The sequence below is a fragment of the Mustela lutreola genome, chromosome 8 (assembly GCF_030435805.1).
Source record: "Mustela lutreola isolate mMusLut2 chromosome 8, mMusLut2.pri, whole genome shotgun sequence".
In the NCBI taxonomy this organism is placed as follows: domain Eukaryota; kingdom Metazoa; phylum Chordata; class Mammalia; order Carnivora; family Mustelidae; genus Mustela; species Mustela lutreola.
Genome location: NC_081297.1, coordinates 4,888,962 through 4,915,595, shown reverse-complemented (window position 1 = coordinate 4,915,595; position 26,634 = coordinate 4,888,962). Strand labels below are relative to the sequence as shown.

Below are 26,634 nucleotides of genomic sequence, written 5' to 3'. Positions count from 1 at the left end.
GAAGCACTTCTTTATCCATTCATCTGTTGATGGACATCTATATACACAATGGAATACTATGCAGCCATCAAAAGAAATGAAATCTTGCCATTTGCGACAACATGGATGGAACTAGAGCGTATCATGCTTAGCGAAATAAGTCAAGCAGAGAAAGACAACTATCATATGATCTCCCTGATATGAGGAAGTGGTGATGCAACATGGGGGCTTAAGTGGGTAGAAGAAGAATCAATGAAACAAGATGGAATTGGGAAGGAGACAAACCATAAGTGACTCTTAATCTCACAAAACAAACTGAGGGTTGCTGGGGGAAGGGGGGTTGGGAGAAGGGGGTGGGATTATGGACATTTGGTGAGTGCTATGAAGTGTGTAAACCTGGCGATTCACAGACCTGTACTTCTGAGGATAAAAATATATGTTTATAAAAAATAAAAAAATTAAAAAAAAATAGAAGCACTATGGTAATAACCTTTTTGGATGCTATGATGACAGGTATGGTTAGGCTATTTGACTTAGGGGACTGCACCACACACATCTGGGCATGGATCTGATGGGGGTTTTGGGCAGGCTAGAAGAAGGAACAGAAGTTCCCTGCCACAGATGACAGGCGCTCCCAGGAGACAAATGGTCTGGAGATCTTGTGTCTTTTCCAGTAAACACCTTCACACACTCACTAGCAAGTGAAAAGTGCATTCCACCCCTATTCTAAACCCCCGCAAATAACAGCAACAATAATTCCAAGATGCGAGGCTTCATGGTGTGGGATCGTGATCCAGGCTTGTTAGCGGCCGTGTTCCCTCACGGATGGCGAGCACTCCTGATTAGCATAACACTCCACAGCATGTCTTGAGCTCCAGATCACTGTCAGGTCCAGAATAATCACAGCAGCTCTTTTCAAAATGCTGTAATTTAAAAATAGTCTTGCACTAGGACCGCTGATTGTCCTAATGCCTCTCCCTTTTATTCATCAGTTTTGCCATTTAGATTACATACATTGTGCATTTATGGTTATGCTATTTAAAATGTCTCCTATTTGTTGTTCTGTAGGCATTCAGCACTGGGCAGGAGACTTTAAAGCCTCTGTCTTACAAGACTTCACACAAATCCTAGGAGGCTGCCAACAAGGACATTTGTAACGGAGAGGTTGACACAGAGGGGGTGCTGCAGCTGGAGCTGTATTCAGGTTCCTGATTCCAACAGCCATGTGTGCCCTTCTAGATAGGATAGTTCTACTATTTATAATGAGGCATGCGTGCAAAATGCAAGTGATGTAATGTCTACATCTCAAGAACACTGCGTCTATATTTTCGCATTCTTTTAAATGGAGTTAAATAATTACGTTATTCAGCGAGTTAGATCAGGACTGTTCATAATAGAAAGAGGCCATATTCAGAAGTCGTTGAGGACCTAGTACATGCCAGGCACTGTGGAAGGGACTCTCCTCTTTCATCACACCAAATACACGTACAGAAGAAATCTTTGTCAATGTTTTCTCAATAAGAAAATCTACACTCAGGTGCTCACAGCAGACCTGGGATCTGAACGCAGGTGCTTAGACACCAAGTCTTTGTCACGTAAATGATGTTAGTATCAGCCATTGTAGGAACTGGGTTCATCTTCATCGTTGTTTAAAAGGGCAGCCATAGGGGTTGGCTTTACACATGATCATAGGTGAAGTATTCACTTCCTAAATGTAGAAGAGTTTATCAATAAGAAAGCCAACCAGGAAGATCCAAAGCCTCTGAGAGCCCAGTGGATGTAGTAGGGATTCTCTTCTGAATTTGCCAGTTGGCCTTTGCCTACGTGCTGTAAATGATCCAGGTTCTTTGTTGGGTAAAAAGGAAAGAAAGAGAGAGATCTAACAGTTAAGTTAATGATCACTGTGTCTGGAATAAGCAGTCCCCAAAATAGCCCTCTGAAGTAGAGAAAATAATTCTGTCCAATTTACAGTGGAAGAAAATTAAACAAGTGAAAATAAGAAACTCACTGGGTACCTCATTGATGAGGAAGTCACTCACAGTGGTGAATAAGGCGTCAAAAGGTAAATCTTGATTTTGCTTAACACAAGTTTTCCATTTTATTTGTCAGAACATAAGAAGTTATTGTTAAGTATTAAAAATAAGCAAGTGCATTGAGGTTTTTAGGGAAAAAAGCAAAGAGGGAGAAATAGAATCTCTCCTCATTGGTGAAAATCACGAGTTGTGTTACTATTTATATAATTTGGTCTCTAGAGCTTTCCGCTGGGACATCTTCCTCTTCTCTAGAAGGAACGAAGTGGTTGAGGAATTGGAGAAAATGCCGTCATACAGCTCTAAATTTCCAGGAAAATTTAAAAAAAGTGGAGATGGTAGCACTGGCAGAGGATTGTCAGGCCTTCTCATAGTGTCATTCATTCTTTTGATGCGTTTTTTTATACCATACATCAGTTCTTTGTTACAGCACTCTGAATTCCAAGTAGATTAGAGAAGTACATTATGTACAGTTTTGGTTCATATACTCAATACATTATTTATACTTCTATTTTCGGAACACAAATTATTTGCATTTTGCTACATTCTTTCATCTACACTAAAAATACTTAGGGACTCAAGTGTGCTCCCAGACAATAAGAAGGCTTACTCACTCTCCTCCATTCTGGAAATCGGTACAGAAACCTCCTCTTACCTTCTTTTAATTAAAAAACATGTACTGTCTCTTTCAACACTTGGATCTTCAAGACCAGGATTTTTTTTTTTTTAAGATATTTATTTATTTGAGAGAGAGAGCATGTGCGAGACAGAGAGCATGAGGTCAGGTGTGGGAGTCAGAAGGAGAGGGAGAAGTAGACTTCCAACAGAGCAGGGATCCTGATTCAGGACTTGATCCCAGGACCCGGGGAACATGATCTGAGACAAAGGCATATGTTTAAACAACTGAGCCACCCAGGTGCCCCAAGACCATGGAATTTGTTAAATCTTGGTGTAGTCCTTTGGGGTCTGAAGCTCACTATGATCTCCACAGTGAGGAAGGTGGTTTTAAGGGAGTCATAAGAGAATAGAATCAACTGTTAATAATTAGGTCCCCATTACTTGCACACTAATTCATTCTGCCGGTGGTGGTTAAGTACTAGAATCAAGGGACAGAGTTAACAAGGAAGCAGATCAGGTCTTCATCCTTAAGAACCTTATATCCCATCAATGAAAACAAGTTTCCTAAGAGCTAACTACACATTTACTTGGTTATGATTGCTGTGAGTTTTCCAGGAAGATGAAGTGTCCTTCGTGAGTGTATGTCAGGGAGTATGGGGAAGTTGTTGACTGTGAGTCACCAATGTGACAATTGGATCTGAGATCAATTAAATGAGAGTAGCTGTGAAAGCATGGAGGACTGTGGGGGTGTGTTCCGGATCGGAGAAATAGCCTGTGTGAGGGCTGTAAATACTGTAATTGTACAGATCTTTCAAAGCAAAAAGAAGAAATATAGTTTGGGGGTCTGCTAGGGACTGAATGTTTACCCACTCCCGAATCCAGATGTTAAAGCCTAACCCCCTGTGGGATGGTATTGGGAGGTGGGCCTTTAGGAGGTATGAGGTCATGAGGGTGGGTCCCCCATGAATTGATTAGTGCCCTTATAAAAGAGCCTTCAGGGATCCCCCCCCCACTCCTTCCCTCATGTGAAGACGCAGTGAGGAGATGAGTCTGTGAGCCAGGAAGAAGGTCCTCTGGACACTGTACCTCTTGGTGACTAGGTCTTGGACTTACAGGCTCCAGAGGTGTGAGAAAGAGATCTCCATTGTTTATAAGCCCCATAGTCTAGGGTCCTTTGTTGTAACAGTTCAAATGGACTAAGACAAAGATCAAAACCACAGAGAGGAAACACCCAGCAGTAGGTTAGGCGGCTAGAACACTAGTTATGTTTTTTGTTGGTTTGTTTGTTTGTTTTGTCTTTATCTAGCAAGAAGTGAGTATTCACTGTGTTTTCTCAGTTAGAGAGGGACAGGGTTTGATTTTTGTTTCTTAAGGCTCACTCTGGTTTTAACTGGAGAGTGGATTAGCACAAGGCAAGAGCAAATGTAAGGACATATGTTAGAAAGTGGTTGAGGAGGTACAGCTGAGAGAGATGGCTTGGGTGATGGTTGATCTATTTGGAAATTGCCAATGACATGATACTGACAAGCTTGGTGGGCATATATATGGGGGTGGGTGGGGATGAAAATGTGGGACTTACAGGGATGACTTCCAGGTATGTGGATTGTTGGTTGAGAATTGGGTGAACACTGGTGCCAATCACTAAAGAAAAACTTGGGGGCAGGGGGGTTAGTTCAGGAGAAGTGTAAGGAAGATGATCTGTGGGTGAGTCAGGTGAAATGAGTCCAGAACTGTGGAATTAGAGAACTTGATATGATCTTTTTAAGCAAAATAAATTACAGTCAAGTTTGAGTGTCAACCAAATATGAGGGTACCTCATAGATCCATAACCTCATATCAATGAAGCATTTATGCCAATGTTGTTAATAGAAGATAAAAGTAAGCTTAAGGTTAAGCCCAATAATTTAAAAACATTCCTTCTTCATTAAATGAGGCTGAATGGTCATATTAGTTGGCTTTAAACCACATTCATGATGCAAATTACTCTTTTTAAATAAAAGAGAATAATGTGTCAATTTCATCAACTGTCATTTGATGGAGTGGAATTCTGTTATGGGGATTTCCCCCAGAAGATATGCTGACATCCTAAGTCCCTGTACCTATGAATGTAGCCTTACTTGGAAAGAGAGTCGTTACAAATACAATCAAGTGAAGATAAAGGGTGAACCCTAATGAAGTACGATCCACGTCCTTATGCAAAGGGGAAATACCCAATGAAGACAGACACACAGGGACAATGCCATGTGACTATGGAGGCAGAGATGGGAACGACTCTGCAAGGCAAGGTTGACAAGTACCCCTGAAGCTATAAAGACACAAGGAGGGACCGTCCTCCATCTTGGAGGAATCAGTGTTTAGACTCCAGGACTGTGGGAGAGTAAACTTCTCTTCTTTTAAACCACGGGTGTGTGGCCATTTGTTTGGCAGCCCTGGGAAAGGGATTCAAAATCTGTCAGAGTTACAGGAGATTTGGGGCTTTATTCTTTACTTCCTAGTACCCAAAATGTCATCATGAAAGAAAATTTAAAAAGCCATAGCTCAGGAAAGTCTCAAAGAAGAAAAAGGAAGGAAGGGCAGACCACAGAGCTCCATTCTTGAAACTTGGCAATCAAGCCAGGTTGAACATGTTTGAAGAAACTTGCCGTCAGGGAACTTTCCTTCATTCTCCTCTCTTGAGTTAGGGAGGTCCTTGAAAAAAAAAAAAGATTTTAAGTATGTTGAAAGTCTTCATTTTCTCCTGTTGGAAGTAGCATCCAAAGACTTCAGAGCACAGAATGATCGGATGAAGATGGAGCCATCAATTTAATTCAAATGATTGCCCTTCTAAAGAAAAATAGCACTGATAAGAAAGGGAGTCATATCAATTCAATAAAATACTCAAACATTTTTGAGAGAATCAGTGCCATTTTAACAAGGCTGCATTTTTCACTTAAGAAGTAGGAAATACACATTTTTTTTTTTATTATTTTAAAGAGTATCTAAACTAAAGCTGGTCTTTGGAAGAATGATATTCTGTTTCTCCTTAAAATGCTCACACTTAAAACTATTAACTAAGCATAATGAGCTGTTTAGCCAACTGTTTCTTCAGAACTAAAGACTAGTATATGAATGAAAAAAAAAAAAAACAACACGAGAATTCTGTGTTCTGTCTCAGAGACATTAGACAGGGTGTTTTATATTAGGTGTTAAATTGCCCCATTTAAAATGAACTACATATAATGATTACTGAAAAAGAAATTGGAGTTGGGCATATTTATTATCTAAATCATTCTCTAAACCAAATCCCAGTTGTTCATTGTGTTTTAGATTCCTAGCCACTGCATGAAACCATGCCCAGTTTTTCCAGCAGGAAGCTCTTTCTAGGACGGAAGTGCTGTCTCTTTAACACTTCTCCATTCTAAATCTTCATTTTTTATTTATCAAGTATCAAGTGTAAAATTTAGCGGGGCAACCTGAGTCAAAACGTGCAATTCATTTACATGAAATAGACTCCTTTGTAACTGTATCCCTTATGAGAAAATTACAGGAAGCAAACAAAACAAAAACAAAACAAAACAAAAAAAAAACCCACAAAAAAGAGGAAAGAAACCCCAAATGCCCTCCTCCCCCAAAACCCTCTTGGAAATGAAGTTGCTGACACATCGCATATATTGAAGCTATAAGGCCTTCGAAGTGATTACTTACGATTTTTCATACTCAACAATGGTTTTTGCCAGAATGCTGTTAGACTTAGGATGGTTAACAGAGCAGACACTCAGGTTGGATGGCAGCATGCTACTAATTCATTTCAAAATAAATTCAGACTTGCTAGCAAGAGGAAACAAAACAACAAGAAGACATTTCCCAAGTTACCTTTCTAAAATCATCCATTTTTCATATAAGCCCCAAAACTCACATGAAGTCTACATATGTCCCAAAGGGTCTCTAAGTATAAAGTCTGACATATTGTAATACAAATATAAATGCTCCACCATAAGCCTACAACACTTTCAAATATAGGACTCTGCATTCTCACCCGAACTTATACAATAGATAAGCCAAAGCCAGTAAAAAAAAAAAAAAAAAAAATTTAATGTGTGTAATTACTTCTCATTTTAATAGGTCATTCTAATTTGTAGTTTAAAAGGAGAGACAGATGAAAATAATTACAACTGCAACAATTGCATTAAGATGCAACCATTGAAATGCTATCAGGGCTGGACTGCTGATATTCCTTTCTAAAACACAGACCTTGATTAATAGGACAAATTATGCTAATGATCGTGCTGAAAAAGGCTCTATTGACCTTAGGAAAAAGCTTTAATGACAATGTTGGTGAAGTAAGGCTGCTCTAAGATCAATTTCAGAAGAAGCAAGTCAGCAACATGGTTGTTGGAGAAGGTCCTAATATGTGAATACAGTCTATGTATAAACCACGTGGACCCACACCTTAGAGAATCCAAGATGCTGGGCCAGTAAGAACAAATATTTGCTTTAAAGTCTCATGATATAACAAATGACAGGCTTTGGTTAGATGCGGGAAATTAAGAGAATACACTTAATTTTATGTTAGAGGACTAATTCCACTTTTGGCCAAGATGGAGTAACAGGGGCCAAAATCGCTTTCCTTTGGGAAACTAAAAGACTGAGCAGAATATATAAGCATTGGACATCAGGAAATAATGATCCTTGAAAAGGAGAAAACATCAGGTGAGCCCTATGGCTGCTCCAGGTTTCTTCTGGGGCGGCGAGCATCCTGGCCAAAGTGTGGGGGACGGAGGAGGACCCAAGTATAGTGCAGTGCTTTGCCTGGGCTGAAGAGACAGTGCTGAGATGCCAGGGGGCCCGTGTGAGTCTGTGGGGCAGAGTATGGAGCGGGAAAAACAGTCCAAAAAGAGAGCCTGTTGACCCACAGAAGCACCCTCGAATGTCCAGCTGAGTCATAATGAACTCACACATGTAGAAAAGTACACCAAAGGAGAAAAAGAAATAATCCCAAGAGCTCTCACAGGACCAAGAGCTATCTGTGTTCTCACCAGCAAGAGTGGGAAACTGTAATCCATGGACATCAGATAGTTTTCAGAAGGCCTTGCCTCAGTGGTGCTGCAGAATTACACCAGACTATAGACTGCCGAACAGTCTAGAATAAGACCTTAAAAGGAGCCAACTCTTTTAATGTCACTTACCTGCATGCCAGAGCAAAGGTTGAGAGTATTAAAGGAATAACATAAGAGCTTGGATCCAATCAAGTAAAATTCACATTGCCTGTCACCCAATAAAGATACTGGACAAAGAAGCAGGAAAATATGACCGTGATGAGAAGAAAAATCCGTCAGTAGAAACAGACGCAGAAATGACACCAGTGATAGAACTGGTGGATGAGAACATTATAACAACATCCAACCATAAGTATCTTCCATCTGCTCAAGAGGGTAGATGAAAGATTGAGAATGTTAACCAGAGACACAAAATATAAAAGAGAGTCACATTGATCATCTGGAAATTCAAACAATGCGCCCTGCATTACTCTGAAACTAAAGACATTATATAGAAAGAAAACTATTGACCTATATCTCTCATCAACATAGATGTAAGAATTCTTAATTGGATGTTAGAAAATTAAATCCAACATTAAGTTCGAGTGGATCTATCTCAGGAATTCAATTTGGTTGAACGTTTGAGTAAATCCATCCATATAAGTTTCCACATCACAGATTAAAAAGAACTCAATAGATGCAAAATTCAATTTTCATTCCTGAGAAAAACTTTCAGCAAACTAGCAATAGGGAGGTATTTCTTCATACAAATAAGGGAATCTGTGAAATGTCTAGAGCTGATATCATACTTCATAGTGAAAGACTGAATCTCTAAGAACAGGAACAAAGACAGGGCTCCTGCTCTCCACCCCACCCCCAACTTCTATTCAACATTGTTCTGGTGGTTCTCATATTAATCAAGGAAGAAAACAAAAACAAAAACAAAAACAAAAACCGGATGGGAAATAAAGACATAAAATTATCTTTCTGTTTGGTAAATCATGATCATTGACATAGAAAATCTTATGAAGTCTACAATAGATTTGGCAATGATATGACACCAAAGTCACATACAACAAGAGAATAAATACACAAATTAGACTTCATGAAAAGTATAAAGTTTAAACATAAATGATTGTTGAGTTTTAGGAATTCTCTTTATATTCTGGATATTAATCCCTGATCAGATATATGATTTGCAAATATTTTTTTCCTGTCCCGTGGGTTGCCTTTTCCCTTTTTAATAGTGTCTTTTGGTGCAAAATAGATTTTAATTTTCATGAAGTCTAATTTATGTATTTATTCTTTTGTTGTGTCTACAACTGGAAATAATATTATACTACGTGTTTGCTAATGAATTTAAATAAAAACTTAAAAGAAACCCCTCAACAACTCAAAACAACCCAATTCAAAAATCAACAAAGGACTTCAATTGGCATTTCTCCAATGAAGATATACAAATGGCCAATAAGAACATGAAAAGATATTCAACATCACTAACCATTAGGGAAATGCAAATCAAAGCCATAGGGTGATATCACTGCACACCCATTAGGACGGCTACTCTCAGAAACCCCAGAAAGTTACAAGTGTTCATGAGGACGTGGAAAATTGGAACTCCTGTGCACTGTTGATGGGAATGTAAAAATGGCGCAGCCACTGTGGAAATACTATAATGGGTCCCCAAAAAATTAAAAATAGATTTACCCTATGGTCCAGAAATTCTCCTACATATATACTCAAAACAACCAAAAGCAGGGTCTTGAGGAGATGTATATACCCCATGTTCATAGCAGCAGCATATTCACAGTAGCTAACACAAGGAAGCAACCCAAGTTCCTCCCACAAAAGGATGGATAAACACATGTGGTCTACCCCTGCAAAAACATCATTCAGCATTACTAGGAAAGGAAATTCTGACTCATGCTATAACATGAATGAACCTGGAAGACATTGTATTTGGGCACCTGGGTGGCTCAGTGGGTTAAGCCTCTGCCTTTGGCTCAGGTCATGACCTCAGGGTCCTGGGATCAAGCCCGGCATCAGGCTCTTTGCTCAGTGGAGAGCCTGCTTCCTCTTCTCTCTCTGCCTGCTGCTCTGCCTGCTTGGGCTCTCTCTCTCAAATAAATAAATAAAATCTTTAAAAAATAAATAAAAAATAAATAAAGTCAAAAGACAGAAAATACAATGGTGGATGGCAAGATATGTGGGGAGAGAAGAATGTGGAGTCATTGTCTAATGGGTGTAGAGAGTCAGTTTTACAAGATAAGAAGAGCCATGGAGATGGATAGTGGGATGGTCGCACAGTCTATGAATGTACTTGATACTAATGAACTGTAAACTTAGAAGGGGGTAAGATGGTAAACCTTATGTTATGCATAGTTTAGTGCAATAAAAAAAAATTGGAAAAAATTGTATTTCTGTATACTAGAAATAAACACTCAAAAATAGAAGTTAAAAAAACCAATACCACAGTAGAATAAAAAATATGAATCTTAGAGTTAAATCTAATAAAGTATATATAAATTCTGTCCCCTGAAACAAAACATTACTGAAACAAATTAAAGAAGATCTAAATAAATGGAGAGAGAGAGTTCATTCTTAGATTGAAAAATTCACTAGTGTTAAAATAGCAGTCCTCCATAAATTCATCTTTAGATTCAATGTAATTTCAACCAAAATCTCTGTGGATTTTTTTTTTTTTAGTAGAGAGCTGATTTGAAAATTTATGTGAAATTGAAAGACCTAGAATAGACAAGACAACTTGGAAAAAGAAGAAAAATGAAGGACAAATAGTACCCGACTAAAAATTATTCTACAGCTACAGAAATCAAGACAGTGTGGTTTTGGAATCAATAGGTTAATAGATCAATGAATCAGAGCACAGAGTTCAAAATAGACCTGTATACATGGAGTCAATCAAATTCTGACAAAGCTACAAAGGCAGTTCAATGAGGAAAGGATAATTTTTTTTTTTTTTAACTTATTTGACAGAGAGAGAGCACTCAGGCAGGGGGAGCAGCAGAGCACGGAGGAGAAGCAGACTCCCCATCCTGCAGGAGCCCAATGAGGGGTTAGATCTCAGGACCCAGAAATCATTTCCCGAGCTGAGGGCAGACACCCAACCAACTAAACCACCTAGCAACTGTATATTCTAGCAACTGTATATTCATATGGGAAGAAAAGAAAGAGGAAGTCAAAGATTAACTCAAAATGTGTCATAGGTCTAAACATAAACTTGAAACCATGAAATTTCTAGACTATAATGAATGAGAGAATTTTTATTTCCTTCGGTTAGATCAAGATTCCTTAGGTAGGAAATCAAAACAAAACACACACACACACACACACACTGACACACACACATTAAAAATTGATGTTAGGGGGCGCCTGGGTGACTCAGTGGGTTTAAACCTTTGCTTTCAGCTCAGGTCATGGTCCCAGGGTCCTAGGATCAAGCCCCGCATCGGGCTCTCTGCTCTCTGATTTCTTTCTTCTCTCTCTGCCTGCCTCTCTGCCTGCCTCTCTGCCTACTTCTGATCTCTGTCAAATAAATTAAAAAAAAAAATTGATGTTAGATTTGAGAGAAGTTAAAAACACATGCTTTTTGAAAGCTACTGTTAAGATGACAAATAAGTATGTGAGAAAATAGTCAACATCCAGTAGTCATTATGGAGGTGAAAATGGAAACCACAATGAGATACCACTGCATAACCCATTAGAACCTCTAACATCAGAGGGAGTAACCATCCTACTGTTGTCAGGGATGTGGAGCAACTAAGTATTGCTGGTGGGAATGTAACATTCCCTGCTACTTTGGGTAACATTTTATCAGTTTCTTAAAAAGTTAAACACATGTCTACTCTATGACTGTACGTAGTCATTCAAAAGAAATTAGAGTATATATTTAGTATATATGAATAATCACATTGTAATGTATCTTTTCAGTGAATATTATTCAGGAATAAACTCAAATGAACAACTGCCACACACCAAAATGGGTAGATCTTTATATGACTGTGGAGTGAAGGACGCCCACCTTCCCCCACTCCAAGAGTATGTAGTCTGCTCTGATCAATGCAAAGTCATCTTTACTGAGAGAAAACAGATTAGCTGTTGCCTGGGTATGAGGCACTGTAAGAGGAAAGAGATGATCCCAAAGGGCACAGGAGATTATGGGGGTGATGCAGATGTTTATTACTTGATTGTGGTTATGGATTTATGGGTTTATTCTTATGTCAAAACTCATCAAATTGCATGCTTGGTATACAAACAGTATATTGTAGATGAATTATACTAAAAAATTACATGCAAATTAGAAAATAAATTAGATAAAGCCAGGCAAGAAAAATAGAAATTTGACATCCAATTGTTTTTATATATATATATATAATGCATACAATTACACACACTTACTACATCCTTGCGCACTCACGTGCATATACAGAGTGGTCTTTGCAAATAAAGAGCCTTTTTTGAATGAGCAGATAGCAGGGAGTGTTTGCTTTTAGTCTTGCTTGTTTCTAACTGCTGGATTCAATCCTTCATTCATAATCATTAATTATGATTTATTCATTCATTAATATTCATAAAATTAGGAGGAATGGTGAGTTGCATTCTGAAGCCACTTCTAGACCTGAATTTTATGTGTCAGATGCTTAACACAACACCGCGTTGTAGAAGTGTGGAAGAATGATAGTGACAAGCCACAGGCATCTTCTTGTTTATTCAATTGTTCATTCAGTAGGTAGGTTTGTTCTGTTTAGGAGGATGGATGGTGTGTAGCTCTAATATCAAGGAATATATATGTCAGCGAGGAGTGGATTTATTGGATAATTCTTGCTACTCTGAAGAATTAAATCCCAATGTTAGTGGCTTCGCATGATTTAATTGTGTTTCTTGCTTACATGACAGACACGTGTGCATGTTGGTTGGGTACCTGCCCATCCAGAGACCTCCAGGCCTCCTCTAGATACCCCCACACGCCTTCTCTTAACAGGAGGAGCCCCAGAAGAGGGTGTGAGGGGGAATTTTATATCAAGGAACTTTCTATCTTTAGTTTTGGAATTCTGCTTTTGAATACTGGCTTTATGGTTTCCTATCCTTTATTTAAAGAGATTGGTAGAGGGATGGTCTTTATTAGCCAAATAATCATAGTCCCAGGTTTCTAGAAATGTACAGTAATTGTTGTGAGATGCGATACCCTCTGCCACAGAGTCACCTTTCACCATACCTCTCTGATTTCTCATTTTGTACAGTCAGGAATTGCATTTGCCTTTCGGCCCCTCTGCTTGTACAATGATTTCTCAAAGTCACTCTTAAGCAGCATTAAACAAACCAACCAACCAACAAACAAACAAAACAAAAAACTGAAATGATTTGGGTGAATAGGAACAATAAAGCAAAAATGAGGATTATTACCTCTTCAGGGGATTAATTCGTATATTTATTAAATATTTACTAAACCCCAGTTGGAGGGTTTAGTAAACCCATTCTGGCCCTGTGTATGTATTAGGGAACAAGAAAGAAAAAAAATAATCCTGTTTTGATGGAGCTAAATAAATTAAATAAGTGGAATGAATAAATTACATAATATTTTAAAAGCTGTTGAGTTCTGTAGTATGAGAAAGCTGTGGAATGGTACCGAAAGTGGAGAGGAAGAGGTAGGATATCACAGCCAGTGTCAAATGCGTATGAATGAGATAGTCAGGGAAAGGCCTGCTGAGAAAGTCATAGATGATCGAAGACTTGAGGAAGGAAAGCAAGAGTGTGGCCAGCAACAGTGTAAAAGCAAATGGATGCATGTCTAGAACGTTCTGTGAATAGCAAAGAGACCAGTATGTATAGAGTGGTGCAAGCCATAAAGACAGTAGTAGGGTGTGAGGGCACAGAAGCATGGCAGAGGGAAAAAAATGGTGCATCACCCATGAGGTGACTGACTGGGCTTTGACTTTGACTCTGAGTCAAACTAATTTGGTTAAGTCAAGCTCGATTTTAGATGAGACCTAATATTTAGGAGACATTCATCTTAAGGTTACATTAACTCATTTCCTATTCTTTCTTTACACTGATAGAAATTTTTCCTGAGGTACAGAAAAAAAAAAAAAAAGGCAGTTAAAAGGTAATGAAATGATGAGCACTGGGCGTTATAGGCAACTAATGTATCATTGAACGTTTTCTCAAAAGCCAGTGATGTAATATATGTTGGCTAGTTGGATTTAAAAATTAAAAAAAAAAAGAAATTTTACCTATATATGATTTACTCCCCTGCCTTAAATTTGGGCAAGAGTTAGAGTATGGCATGTTGTTCTGAAAAACAAAGGTCAGATCACTGTCCCATACTTTTGTAGAAACCCATGGGAAATACATATACTGGCCTCACCCCCCACCCCCCCCCACCCCCCGCTGTAGGCTGTTTGTGCCTCCGCCCACCCTGCCCAGATTCTGATGTTGAGAGCCTAATCCTTAATGATGGTATTTGGAGACGGGCCTTTGGGAGGTTATCAAGTTGTGAGGGTGAGGCCCTTATGAACGGGATTAATGCCCATGAAGAGACACACAGACGTGATCTCTCTCTCTCTCTCTCTTCCTTGTGAGGATACAGCGAGAAGGTGACCATCTGCACACCAGAAAGAAAGCTCTCACCAGGACCCCCATGTGCTGGTGCTTTGATCTGGGACTTCCCATTCTCCTAAACTGTGAGAAATAAATGTTTGTTGTTTAATCTGCCAGGTCTGCGGTATTTTGTTACAGCAGCCAGAGCTGACTGAGACAATGCATGGCACCATGTTAGAATGAGTGCATAGCTGACGGCGAGGCTGAAGGTGCTTCTCCGTCTGAATGGATCTCTCTAGTCCACGAGGATCATTCTGAACCTGTACAATCCCAAAATGATTTTCATGACAACTTTGTCAGAATTTCAGGCCCAAATTTTCAAAGTTGGACTTCTTATTCAAGCACGGTAATATCCCATCGCCGTCAGCTCCGGATGCGCTCCTGCGGGCGCGCTGTCCATCCTTGCAACACCAAACAGAGACTCGGTCCCACCTGGCACATTTTTTGATATTAGGAGCCTTCTGGTGCATGGCTGAATGTAATTCAGGGAAGAGATTTTTCAGAAGCCTTTTTTTCTAGAACAAACTTCGTGCTAAGGATTTACTGCTTGGACAACTTTAAATGTGCTTTATCTTTACTGAAAATGATTCAGTGTTCATAGCAATAATTTGAAATTTATTCCATCAACTTCAAAGAATTTCTTATTGCAATGACTGAAATACAATATTTAGAAGATTAATTAGAAGAATAAACATAGTTCTTTTTTTTTTTCCTATCATTTTGTTCTTTTCTTTACAATTTTTATAAAATACACTTGTGTTCTATTCTTGGTACGTCTTTCTCAGGCTCCTTTGTCATGTATGGCATAAATTTTGGAATTTTTCTTTATTGAGAAAAATTGTTTTTAAAGATTTTAAGATTTGACAGACAGAGATCACAAATGGGCCAAGAGGCAGGCAGAGAGAGAGGAGGAAGCAGGGTCCCCACTGAGCAGAGAGCCCGACGTGGGGCTCAATCCCAGGACCCTGAGATCATGACCTGAGCTGAAGGCAGAGGCTTTAACCCGCTGAGCCACCCAGGCGCCCCCTTATTGAGAAAATTTAACCTGGTATAGTCGTTAATGTTTTTTTAATCTCATCCTCATAAAATGTGAAATATTCCCTAAAGGGGATTTTTCCTCTTTTCTATTCTTTTTCCTCTTTCTTTCATTCTTTTTTTTTAGACATTCATGTCTAAATTATCCAAATTCAATATAGTTCTTGCAGAATATTTTACTTTTGGGATACCTGGGTGGCTCATTCAGTTAAGCCGGTGCCTTCGGCTCAAGTCATGATCCCAGCATCCTGGGATCTAGTCCCACATCGGGCTCCTTGCTTGGCAGGGAGCCTGCTTCTCTCTCTGCCTCTGTCTGACACTCTTCCTGCTTGTGTGCACTCTCTCTCTCTCTCTCTCTGACAAATAAATAAATAAAATCTTAAACAAAAAAAAAGAATACTTTCCACTATAAATGGCAATGCACCAGATTTTTCTGAAGAGAATTATAATTTAACCAAATCTCTATTAACCTACTTTGTATTATTATTTCAATGCAAATATTTGGTCTTACTATGGGAACATTCCAAAGGATTGCTCCTTAACATCATTATTTTAATGTAATTTTCTACTCAACTATTCAAAAGTTCTTAAAATTGTACCTACATATACAATTAATAGTTTTCACAAGCATTACTACAGATATGTGTTTTCAGGTAGCAATAATAAACATATATTACACTTTAAATCCTCAATGTATTTTTGGAAATAAAGCAAACAAATTTCTCCCTTGAGGCTACAAGTGCATGTGACTCTCAATACTCAAATACTAACAATAAATCAGAATGCCATTCCTTGTGCAAACAATGGGTGTGTTTACCCTGTTTAGGTAGGATGGAAACCTGGAAGCTTGCACACATTACTCAAGCTCAGAGACACCAGAAATGATGAGGCACTTACTTTTTGGCCTCCTGAACAGCCAACAAACAATAGCGGATCTTGACAGAGCATTGAGACGGACAGTAGACCTTGATGTCTCTTTCCTTTTCATATTTTAAAATATATGTGGCTCAATGAGAAAAAATACTTCTGAAAAGCTATATGCTATGTGGACTTTGCTTTCAACCAGCAAAACAAAACAACAGAATCCTCACACTAAAAAACTAATATGGTACTCAACATGGCCTGTGCCTGCCTTCAAAATGCTGCCAAGACAGAAGTGCCTGGTGACCTAAAAAGAAAGAATGATTTTATGAACATTCTACTTATAATGATCACTTATAATGATTTTTTTTTAGAATCAATACTTATTAATTCATCATAATGACAGCACGGCAGTTGGTCTGGAGAATATGACAACTGTCAAAACTGAAGCCCTTTCTCCAGGGAATTTCAAAATGGCAGAGAAATGAAACCCCCTTTTTGATCTTTTCAGAGAATAAACCATAATCTCAGCACCCCATGGTTCTATAAAAGTACTCACACATGTATAAAAATAAGAATTGTTTTCTGGATTTTTTGGGAACAATGCAAATAAAGCTTTGTGTTGGCAGTCATAGAATAAACAATTTTCCATAAAAATAAAACAGATTTTTTAACACTTGATTTACATACAGTCCATTGTGTAAAACCATTCAAAACTGGGCATCCCATTCCGTGGTTCTGTGAAAGCTTAGTAACATAACAGAGAGAGAAAGGGACAGAGAAGTCCTACAAACACACGATGCGTTCTCTAATCCACTGTCGGATTCTTTGATTTCTGTTTCTTCTGTTCTATTTTACCTAGTCTGAGGGCATATGAAATCATCTCTGGATCTCCACATAAAGATAAGCCCTAAACCCATTAGGTAGAATAGATGTGCACATGCACAAAATTACGAGTGAGTGACAAAGATGGAGAGACAGATACTCAGTAATCTTTTTTTTTTAATATTTTTATTTATTTATCAGAGAGAGAGGGAATGAGAGCGAGCACAGGCAGACAGAATGGCAGGCAGAGGCAGAGGGAGAAGCAGGCTCCCCGCCGAGCAAGGAGTCCAATGTGGGACTCAATCCCAGGACGCTGGGATCATGACCTGAGCCGAAGGCAGCTGCTTAACCACCTGAGCCACCCAGGCGTCCCAGATACTCAGTAATCTTAACCGTATTTCAAGAAGTGTTTCTCTTTTTAAAACATTGTTTTATGTATTAACTTCATATAGAAAAAATCCATTCTTTTCCACATGTATGAGTTTCCTAAGGCTGCTATAATGAATTACTATGAACTGGTCATCTTTAAACAGCAGACATGCGTTTTCTCACATCTTTGGAAGCCAGAAGTCTGAAATCAAAGTTCATCAGGCTTGGTTCCCTGGGCTTGGGAGCTCGGAGGAAGGGTCTGTTCCTTGCCTCTCCCTCAGCCTCTGCTGGCCGCCAGCGATCCCTGGCTTGTAGATGCATCCTGCAGTCTCCGCCTCTCTTCAGACGGCCGTCTCCTTGGGTTCATGTCTCTTCACATCTTACAAGGATGCCATCATACTCCAGGATGACCTCATCATCTTAACCTGATTATCTGCAAAGGCCCTGTTTCTAAATAAGTTCATGTTTACAGGTGCTGAGGGTAAGGACTTCAGCATATCTTTTGGGAAACACGATTTGTCTTTGTCCCTTCAGGCTGCTACAACAAAATACCGTAGATATCCAGTCTGGCTTATACACAAGAGAAATATACTTCTTGCAGTTCTGGAGGCTGAAAGCCTGGGATCAAGGGGCCAGCAGATCCGGTATCTAGTAAGGACCCAGTTCCTGGTTCACAGACAGCGTCTTCTCACTACCTCCGCTATAATGAGTGCATGGAAGGGGCAAGGGAGCTCTCTGGGATCCCTTCTGGAAGGGTACCAAGCCTAGGTCTCATGACCTAGTAGCCTCCCCAAGGCCCTGCCTCCTCATACCATCACACTGGGGTTAGGTTTCAACATGTGAATTTGACAGGGACACAAATAGACTCTTGCACAAGTCAGCCCATTCATTACAACTCCATCAAGTCACACATTACTGTATGTGTATTACTGGATGAAGCATTCCCTGAAACTCAGATAATTAAGACCAGAGCAGAGCTGACAAACCACCTAAGATCAACGGCAGCTCCTGGTCAGTCATGAAGCTGGACGTGGCCAGCATTCTTCAAGAATACACGATCTAAAACATATGCAGTATTGGAAGGTCTTCCCCATGCAGAGGCACAGCCATCCTTGACGGGGCAGGCAGACAAATGAAAGTCACCTTGTTTTGTTTTAACGTTTCTACTCCAGAATTGGTAAGATGAGTTCTTTGTCTGGGTGCTGCTGATGAGATCATGATAAACAGCTTGAAGTATTTCAAACACCTGCCATAACCTAAAGGTTTATGCCTAGAGAATTATAAATGAACCATTTGTGCTACCACTTACCATGTGAAAACAATGATATTGAAGAATCAATTTCTCTTTGTTCGAAGGGCATAGTGAGGCATGGAGCACCTTTCGTCGGATAAATTAATCGTTGAGCTCATTCAGAGTCAAGCTGTGGAGAGTCTGGGAACCTTTTGTTCAAGAGAGGCAGGAAATGTCAAAGGAAAATGGTTTCAGTTAGCCAACTGTTCTTTAGCTGTGTCTCCGGTGAAAGCAGCTTATTTTCCCATTTAGTCTCTTCATATTTTTCTTGCCAAATCCTGCAAAGACAACCATCCCAGACATTTTGAAAGATACCGTCACATTTTCAAAATGGTGTTAATATTTTTAGTTTAGGCATCTCCTTTCGGAAAAAATAAGGATCATCTATGAAATTAATGTCTTTGGGGACAGGAATAGCTTGTTGTACTTTCGAAGGTTGACCATAATTTTTGTTAGTATTTCAGCTTCCATTGTTAACTACAGACATTACCCCTGACCTGAGGGGATATGTTCCAACCCTCCCAGAGGATGCCTAGAACCAGGGATAGTTCCAAATGCTATGTGTACCATGTCTTTCCCTAGGCATGGGTACCTGTGATAAAGTTTAACTTGTGTATTACATTAAGAGACCAACAATAGCATCTAATGATGAAGCAGAATGATTGTAACAATGTACTGTAATGAAAGTTATGTGAATGTGGTCTTTCTTTCAAAAGAGCCTCTTCCACTGTCTTCACCCTTCTCCTGGTGATGATGTGAGGTGATAAAACACCCACCTGATGAGATGCACTGGGGTGGAGGGGTGGACTGTCCTTGAGGACCATCTGCTCTGGAGTGTGGTTATGGGGGCGGTCACTGAAGCCATGGAAAGCAAAACTGAAGATAAGCAGGGCTTATTGTATCTCCTTTTCTCTGTAGTCTCAGGCCCAAGTGCTGAGAGAGAATTTTTGGACCTTACAAGTATAGGCTCCAGACCAGCCTACCTGGCCGGCTTGGATCAGGTGCTCACCCTTGATGTGCAAACTGTGTATAAATGGTTCCATGTAGCAAATATGGTCGCCTTCGGGCTTCACTTTCAGCAGAACCACACAGGCTCCTTGATGAACACATTTAAGGCAGTAGAGTCAATGATCTTGTGTGTCCAGAAGCATGTTTAAAAGACTTATTTAATACTTCAATCTCTGGGTCCTGTCCCTTGTATTCATGCAAAGCGTACATGGCTGTGCTCCCGAAATGCTAGACGTTTGTCATCAACATAAGGCGGTGAGGGCACGGAGCACCGTCAAAGAAGGACTGTGAAGATACATTCCATGTGGCATGTATGATAAAACTCAGCGACAGGAATATCTCAGCCTATTCTCCATGTTAGACTCTGATAAGAAAGAACATTTTTTTTTTTTTTTCTGTATGCTTAGGGGGGAAAAAGTAGAAAAAGGAAAGACAGTATTTGGAAGGTGATGATTTCATTGTGCCTATTAAATAGGAGCACATTTTGCATCCTACCACTGTAAAATAGCCATGCTCTACCTGGAGAGCACTCCAGTTGTGTGGAGTAGGACTGGGGTGACATAAGGAGACTCTGGAGCTGGTGGCGAAAGGAGTGAGTGATCATTTTAGTTCTGTTGGCCGTGGAAGAAAAACAGAAGTCCCCCACTCCTCCTCTCTCCCGGGTTCACAGGAAGAGAGAAAGTTTCCACAAGCACAGATTAAATTTGAAAGAAGAGATGTTCAAGAACAGTGATCTGATCAAACCACGTGATAAGAAGGGAACAAGGCACGAGATGGGGAGTGGGAACCAAGATTCAGACCTCCCAGGAGAAGGGCACAAAGACCTCTAGGGAGGCCCCTGTGGCCATCGTCCACAGAGAGATAAGTGCTTGACAGGAGCTCAGGTCAGAGGGAATGATTATAGAGGGACATCTCCTCTGATCCTGAGTGTCTCCCAATGATGAAGCCCATCTGGGCCCTGAAAGGCAAAACCTCACTGAAAACCAAGGAAGGGCAGAGTGGGCTGCTGGTGGTCAGAGGCAGCCCTGAGCCACGTACACTGCCCTCGAGGGGCTCTGCGGGATGGTTCTGATGGAGATTCTGGTTCCCCTCCTTCTTTCTGCTCTGGCTGTTCCCACTACCGTCTTGAACTTGCTGGTGGACTTTGGTGGTGACTTGTTGGTTGTCAGTGTTTAGAATCATCTATGCCAACTGTTTCATTGAGTATTGGGGTGGGCTGGAGAAAATCCCACTCTATGTTTATAATTAAAGGCCTCGCCATGGCATAAATAAAACCAGAATCTTCTCTTATTATAAAGGCTTTTTTGTTTGTTTGTTTGTTTGTTTGTTTTACTCTTTCCAATTCTAAAAAAGAGAGAGTTCATTGACAGGTTAAAAGGCAATGCGAAGTAGTTAAACAAAAACTTGGAGATTTTAAAGAGTGAAGGAATCATCCAAAAGCAGCTGAGGGATAAGATTCCTATCTGTGATAAAAGAATATTAAACATGATGATTGTCTTTCCATTTCAGTGAAGGATTTTTGGTAACTGGGGGAAAAAAAAAAAAAGAATACGCACCATTGCACCAGTGTTTTCTAAGGAGGGAAAATACCGTGATTATTTACAGAGACGTCTACCTTCTTTTGAAATAAAACAGAAAGTTGTGACATGGACTCCAGAGCAGTATCATAGCATCAGTGTGGGCAATCAAAGGTGACGTGGAGTCAGGGTACAGCTCTGCTCAGCTCTCCACAGAGGCCCACACATCCCTCATACGTGTTTACAGAAACCCATAGTTACCCGGTGAACTTCGGCATCCCAAAGCCCTTCTTTTCTCTGCAGTCATAAACCAAGCCCCCATGAGACAATACTGTGTATTCGTGGATATTTAAAATAAAGGTGTCACAATAAATTCGTGGTAATGACGCAACGTAGGGAGAACTGAATTTATACTTCTATCATGTAGACCTGAAGACATCTGGATACTTCCCTCCCTGTGTGGGACAGTACCCCCTGAACCAGATCATCACAGAAAGGAGCGTTCTGGGGCTCCTGGGTGGCTCAGTCGGTTAAGCATCTGCCTTAGGCTCAAGTCATGATCTCAGGGTCCAGGATAGAGCCCCGCAGGAAGCAGGAAGTCTGCTTCTCCCTCTGCCCCTCCTCCTACTTGTGCTCCCTCTCTCTCTCTCTCTCTCAAGTAAATAAAATCTTTAAAATAAAATACAATTTAAAAAAAGAAGATGGAGCCTTCTAGAGAGTTATGAGTACCTCCTACAGCCTCATTTCATCATGCCGATGAAAGGTAATTGTTTTGTGTTGAGCTGCTCCCACCAAACCAGTGGGGATTGTTGAGATATCCATTGTTTGTTAAAAAGTTCATGCAGTCCACCAGGAAGTGGGTTTGGGGAGAAGAAAATGGATTATGAACAGTGAAGCCTGAAAACTTTGTGTTTTCCAGTGAACCTAACCCTGATCAAAAGGAGAAAATGGTAGAACAAAAAGTATTATCTGGATTTTCAGGAAATCTATGTTTGTTCCAAGGCCATAATTTGAGTCGTCCAGCATATTGTTTCCTTTGGGGCGTTTCCACATGCTTCCCCCAAACCAGAGCTGAGATGCCACCCTCTATGAGGACCCCTCAACCATTTTGAGAGGACTTCCTAGTTCCTGCATCTCAATTTGGGGATGATTCTCTTCTTATCGCTGTTCATATCTTCCTGGTGAACATGGGCTGTATGTCTAGCACTAGACAGTGCCACCAACCCCAGGGTGCCCCCCGTCATCGGCTCAACGCTGGCTGTGCCTCTGTGCCGGAATCGCTGACCAGCCAAAGGAAATAGGAGTGGCCATGCCGGCGTCTGTTGGTTACGGGCCCCTAACAGCATCCCGTAATTACAAACATTATTCCCTCGGTGGGGTGGGGGGCAAGGGCAGAGTTCTTACGAGCTATTTATGTTGCTGCAGGAATTCTCTGTTCTCAACATTACCAAGGTTTATATAAATGGTCATGAGGAAAAACTGACTACACTGAAGAAAAGTACATTCTGTGCTTGGAAATGTTTTGCACATATTCCAAAAGGGTTGAGAATTAGGAGGAGGGAAGGCGGGAAGTTTGAGGGGGTGGGGTGGGGAGTTTCTTACATTTTTGGGAAAATGTCCCATACACAAGGCTTTTATTAATGTTATAAAAAAATTCCCAACTGTAATTAATATTTCAAAATTGTACACATCGATACCGAGGCCCTCAGACCCAAACATGAGAATGTGGAAATAATGAATTTCACAGGAAGACACTCCCCATCTGGGTTTTAAAGAAAGGATTCTTCCCACCACATTCATGCTCATGATGGCCTCACGGTTTTTTCCGTTTATGATCTTGTGCACAGTTTTAACAACATTTAAACCAAAGCACGGTAAATATCCATTCTATAGCCGAGGCCCAAATATCAGGTTAATACACTGGTGGCTTCAGTCTGACCTGACAGCATCACATGAACTACGCCTAACATCTTATTTGGCCTTTTCACCCCTCAGAAGTACCTTCCTGACCTGGGTTCCCACAATACTTGTATTCTTACTGGGAGCTCTGGTGATCATCTTTGTTTCTCGTTTGTTTGTGTTCTTGGTAATCACACCTCCTCAAGTAGCATTTCAAAGAAGCCGTATTCTTTATACTGAATCCTGCTCGTTACTTGAAATATTTGGCGTTTCCATGAGTTTTAATGATTTTAATAAAGTTAATGTACTACCTAATAATTACTTGCTTCCCTTAGAAAGTAATGAAAAAATAAATATGTCCCGGGAAACTAAAAGGCATTGAAAAGAATCATTGTGATAAATATTGAAATACCACTTTTAATTACTCTGGGAGTATTATGCAGTGTCAGGGCACGTGGGTCCAAGCATCAGAAGAGCATCACGCTGGGGGTTCAAGGCTGCGTCTCCTGTTTCCAAGTCCCCCTGGTGTCAACAGGACCCCTCCCGAGGGGTCTCTGTTGAGCTGCTTGGGCAGGATGTGGAGACAGATCTACAAGTCACTTGGTCTCCAAGCCTCAGCAGCCTCAGGAGATGATGGGGTAAGACCTGCTTCCTGGGGCTGTTGAGAGAAAGAAGTGGGGGTGCTTGTAGCATCTTCAGCACCAGGTCTGACCGGGAGCAACTGCTACGATACACACCTGCCTTCTCAGGTCTGTGGGCCTGGTCACCTGCTCTTACCTGTACAATTCACTCTGTCCAGGCAACAGTTTGGGAAAAACTAATCCACATCTCTGACTTACAAGAATAATTAAAACAGTAATTTCATTACTGAGCCGTGGAAGAATTGCCTGCCTGATGACGATAAATCGAAATAGGAGGCAATGGGTTTCACTCATTCAACGCTTGTGGGGTGATGGCTGCATGCTAGGTACTCTGCTAAGCTCTGACAGGCCCCAAATAGTTCAGACTTCATGTCTGGCCTGCAGGAATGTATGGTCTAGGCGGGGGGACAGAGCTGCAGGAGGACTCTGGGGGAGGGCCCGCCGCGGCATGCAGACGGGACTGAATGTGCAGAGTAAACCAGCAGTCGGGACCCAGACTCGGCTTCTCTGAGGCTGAATCACATCCTGTGAATGCCAAAGGGCAGGACAGGATATTGTGCAACAGCCTGGCATTGAGTGCTCAGATCTGTCCTCTGATGCCCAAATATCCCGTTTTGTGTTTGGAGAAAGAAGGCCTGTGGTCAAACGGAAGGGGTCCTTTCACTAACACTATGAGACACTGGGTACTGTGGGGGAGGAAAAATAATTCCCCTCTACTCTTTAGAGTTCTTGGATGACACTCCTATAATAGAAGACAGATGGACAAGAAAAAAAAAAAAAAAAGCAAATTACTATGGATATCTCACATGCACACGGGAGATACCGAGGTTGATGAACAACACTCTGGGTGCCTTAGGTTCAGGCCCACATGCCATCCTCGTAGGGACAGGGGCTGGTGGAGGCATCTCAGGGGAGTGAATAGCTTCAGGGACATGGCTGGTCCCTTAGCAGAAGAGATGGGAAGGTAAGGGTTTGTGACAGTCTGTCTGGGTGCCGGGGGGTCCGCTTCATGTCTCCTCTCGTGTGACAAGTCAATCTTTTGGTTGGTGAAACTCTTGGGAAGGGGCTGAGTACACTGAGGTCCTTTTGGAGGATCCGTCTTCACACAGTGTGGGGAGTTCAGAGAAAGTCTCCCCCGGCATCTCTTCCAAAGCCTTCAGCTCAGAGGAACCAGTATGCCAGAGCTGCACATCTTAAGGTAGAAGATCCTGTTGTCCTTTAGACCAAAGCAACAGAGAAGCAGGCCTCTAAGATGGGGAGGAGCCAGAGGGAGCCAGTGTTGTCTATCCTTTCTCAGACTGGTCATCTGGTCTCCCCTCTGGGGGCCCATGTGTGGAGAGTCACTGTGTCCCCCGAGTTCCAGGAGCCCTTAATTGGGCACAGGTATCAAAGAGCTTCCTGCAGGAGAGTAACACTTGCTGCACCCCAGAAGCCACAGACAGTGCCGGGGTTACCTCCTACGGGCGGGGAAGGGGCATCCCCTCCTCAGACCCAAGTTGCAGTTTCAGTCCGGGAGGTTGAGGAAGATGGTATGATGCTCAGTCCTTTACTCAGGCATAAAATTTGCATTTCATATGAACGCTCAGCTCCCAGAAGATACAATACGTCTAGGAGGGTGAAATCTGTGACAGGAAGAGCCAGGCTCAGGCTGCTGGGGCAATCCCAGGACTATGTGACGAGAAGCTGAGCTCAGGCAGCTTCGGGGAATGCAGAGCCAGAGCTGAGGGATATGTAGATGTGACTGGGCAGGAGGTGCTGAGGAACAGGCGGGAACTGTTCCTCAGGAGGGTGACCAAGGCACGTCTGGCTTCCTCTATGAGGGAGGAGGAAGGCAGGGAGGGAGCAGGTGGGAACCTGGATGATGGTGGGGGTGGGGCTCGCTCGCCTCCGGTGGGGGTGCGCGGCCCTGGGGTTCAGGGGTGAGACCCTGGGCTCCAGAAAAGGGTCAGTCGGCAGGATTGGAAGAGAAGAAGGGTCAGAGATGAATTCTCAGGGAACTGCAATTAAGAGGAGGGGAGGAAAGAAAGATTTCAAAGGAGACAGAAGGAGAAGATCTCAGAAGGCAAAGGAATAAAGCCGGACAAACGGAGGGTCGTTGGTCAGTCGTCCGTTTATCCAGCATCTCACGTGATCCATGAGTACGGTGGCTACTGAGCGGGTCGGGACGGACTGAACTCCAAGAGAGCATCAGAGACATGGAAGGGGTTCCGATGATGTCCCCCCCAAGTTGTGCCACGTTAGCAGAAGGGTTATTCTAAGCTGAAGATGACGGAGAAGGAGCCGGTAGAAGAAAAGCCGTCTGCCTCATTGGCCTCAAAATAGCACATAACTTTATAAAGGTGCTCCATGCCCCCTCCAGGAAAGACAGAAGTTAATCACCAGAATTAACCCTAGACTCCGATCAGGCTGGAGATGACACAGAGGGTCTACACAGCAAACCTCACTAACTAGGCTTTATCTTTCACTGTCCCCAGAGACTCACCTCCCTATAACTTGCTGCACTAGGAACTCAAAATTTTTTTCCTTAGTCTTGCCACTTCTGTACAAACGTATTGCTCTTTTGCTAAGATGCTCTATAAGCCCAAGTTCAAACCCCCACCCCTTTGAATTACTCTTCTCTGAGTGCTCCCGTGTGTATGCATGATGCTGGTGTCGGAGCCTTTAAGTTAGCTCTATGACTCAGCCAATGGGTGGCCTTCAGGGCTCCCCATCAGCTCAGCACTGGATGAAGGTGGACTTCAAGCACCACTGATATCCAGCTCCCATGGAGCTCTTCAGAGAGGACGATCTCGGCCAGACATCTCAGTGAATACTTGTGCTGGGGTCCCTTGAGCCCCTCATTTCTCCCTTAATTCTCAGAGCATGTCAACAAAGTAGGGTTCGTTTTTATGTTAGTTTTATAGGTGAAGTTGGTGCATAAACATGCTAAGG

At 41.5% G+C, this 26,634-nt stretch overlaps 1 long non-coding RNA gene across 10 annotated transcripts in view; it reads right to left on the bottom strand.

Moving 5' to 3' along the window:
* Positions 1-17,182: 17,182 nt before the first annotated feature.
* LOC131838048 (uncharacterized) overlaps positions 17,183-26,634 on the bottom strand; it is a 25,502-nt gene continuing 16,050 nt past the window's right edge. For 8 of the 10 annotated variants that reach the window (XR_009356439.1, XR_009356441.1, XR_009356437.1 and 5 more), the window contains 2 exons: positions 19,415-25,325; positions 17,183-18,916 (listed from right to left, as the gene is read on the bottom strand). This is a non-coding gene — a long non-coding RNA (uncharacterized LOC131838048). The remainder of the gene's footprint in view (positions 18,917-19,414; positions 25,326-26,634) is intronic. The other 2 variants (XR_009356443.1, XR_009356438.1) reach the window with 2 other exon arrangements.